Raw genomic sequence first — 2,600 nt, forward strand, 5'->3', positions numbered from 1 at the left:
TCTTCCAGTCCAGCGTTTCTCATGATGTACTCTGCATATAAGTTAAATAAGCAGGGTGACAATATACAGCCTTGACGTACTCCTTTTCCTATTTGGAACCAGTCTGTTGTTCCATGTCCAGTTCTAACTGTTGCTTCCTGACCTGCATACAGATTTCTCAAGAGGTAGATCAGGTGGTCTGGTAGTCCCATCTCTTTCAGAATTTTCCACAGTTTTTTGTGATCCACACAGTCAAAGGCTTTGGCATAGTCAATAAAGCAGAAATAGATGTTTTTCTGGAACTCTCTTGCTTTTTCCACGATCCAGCGGATGTTGGCAATTTGATCTCTGGTTCCTCTGCCTTTTCTAAAACCAGCTTGAACATCAGGAAGTTTACGGTTCACGTATTGCTAAAGCCTGGCTTGGAGAATTTTGAGCATTACTTTACTAGCATGTGAGATGATGCGAAGTCAATATTTTTAAAATGGGTTCAGAACTTGGCAAATGAGAACCCACAGAAAAGAAAGATCTGAAGTGCTATGTGAAGTCTTGCACCAGAAAAAAATATTAGTATTATGCTTAATGAGAAATCATTTCATTCACTCAGAAGTGAGAGAGCAACAATAAATGTTTAACCTTAAAAGAACCTACTATATTTATAAGAAGTTCAAATGAAATGCACAAAATGGCCCTCTATTACATGAATGGATTTTGAGTCAATCAGATGCAGCCTAAATCGAAATGTGCAACTCCTATGGTTTATTAATAGTTCTTTTCCACGTGTCATTTTTCTATTGGATGAAGAATACAAATATTTATTTTATCATTGCTTTACATTTGGAACATCACAGAAACCATCCAAGGACAAAGGCATGAGCTTTGCTGGGGACGGAGACTCTACCTAGACAGGTTTTCTGCCAAGTGCTTGCTGGTAATCAGAGCAGGGCCAGGTGGAATAAAGCACGAGGAGTGACCTGTGAAAAGCCACCACCTCCTACCCAAACACGCTTAATGCTCAGCCCTTCCAACCCGGGCCTGCAGTATCATCTTATTTCAAAAAGGTAATCCACATGCACAGAACGGAGGACACGGCACAGTGAAAGCTACTGCCTCGGGTTTAAACTACTACGTCTCCTCATTTCTGAATTGATTTCCTTGCATTAGATGAGTCAACACCATAACAAAAGCCTAAAACAGCAGTGCACTTGCAATATTTATGAAGCCCCATTTAGTCTGTATGAATTCAATCCTATGCACAGAGAAAACAATAAAAGAGGGGCCATAGCTCCTTTCACAGGGGAAGTGATGCCTATCGGCCTCTAGGCTTCCTGGCTGCTCTCTGTTCTACCCACCTCTCATTTTCAACAGCATCTAACATGCTGGTGCCTTCCCAGTGTTTAGAGATACTTCTTTAGGGCACAGCACGGCCCCCTAGACAAAAGCTAACGACTTTATCTGGCATCGAAAGGGCGATGCTAAGTGTATTTCAGTACTGCCTTAACTGTCTTTAGAATCATCTACTGTTGCATAAAACAGAACTGCTTCCTTAGATCTGACACTTTCCTCCATGGCTGGATCACTAGGGACCACAGTGGAGTGGGCCTGCCTATTTTCACATGTTGGTTACTGAAAACAAAGAGATACGGAACTCTCTGCTGACACCTGCCTGAGCAAGGCAGCCTGAGGACAGCAGCATAAAGAAGGGGCGCTGGCTGTCTGGACCTGCTGAGCTCCAGTCAAGCCGTTGTGCCTTTCACTGCCTGAAAGACCTTCACGCAGTCTTAGAGAACTCCCAGGACCACAGAAATGTAAACTAGCATGTTTTTTTAAAAAAAAACTTCTTATAAGCAACATGGACAAATGAAACCTGTCTCTAAGCCTATGTGAAAACTTCAGTAAGAGGGAAAATGAAGTTTTGAATTAAAAGTACATTTCTAAGGCATCTTCCAATCTCAAATAAAATGTGTTAATTTTCAGCCATGGCACCTGAGAGCATATTATCATGTTAAGCCTTTAAAAATTATTTTTAGGCATAATTCACTTTTATCATTTAAGCGTACAAAAATTGTTCTGAGACAGTGGTTTGAGCAGAAAAAATGTTTAAGAAATCAGCTTAGGAAATGATTAAAAAAATTATTTCACAAAATGGATTTGTTGGAGTATTAGCTAACAAATTACATATACTTCACCTAATAATACCTAACAGAAAGAGTAGAAATAGATGAACCAAAAGAAAAGGAGGATATTTATTAAAATATCTTGTAAATTTTTCTCCATCTTCTGACCTTTCATAGCATTTTATTCATAGCATTTGTGTAACACTAAATTCTCTGTGGGCCTTGGTCACTAACAGAGTGCCTGGCAAATATACACTGATCCAAAGATTGTGTGAATTCAACTGTAAAGCCACAAATATATGTATCTTTATGTATACATCCAAATATATGTATATCTTTATATATGTATCTTTAGCTGTGTGCATGCTGTATAGGAGAGTATTGCTTTGAAACACAGCAATCCTAGAAATAACAGAAATAGTGACCTCTAGTGGTAGAAAACTGCATTTCTCCTATCTTAATCACAAGAGATTAAAATTAAGAATTCCACTTTATTTGAAAAAA

The 2,600-nt window shown here is 38.9% G+C and overlaps 1 protein-coding gene across 1 annotated transcript in view; it reads right to left on the bottom strand.

Annotated features, from left to right (window-relative positions):
* CCDC62 (coiled-coil domain containing 62) overlaps positions 1 to 2,600 on the bottom strand; it is a 42,351-nt gene that overhangs the window by 25,775 nt on the left and 13,976 nt on the right. The window lies entirely within an intron of this gene.

Source organism: Bison bison, unplaced genomic scaffold (assembly GCF_000754665.1).
Source record: "Bison bison bison isolate TAMUID 2011002044 unplaced genomic scaffold, Bison_UMD1.0 scf7180017864160, whole genome shotgun sequence".
NCBI lineage: Eukaryota > Metazoa > Chordata > Mammalia > Artiodactyla > Bovidae > Bison > Bison bison.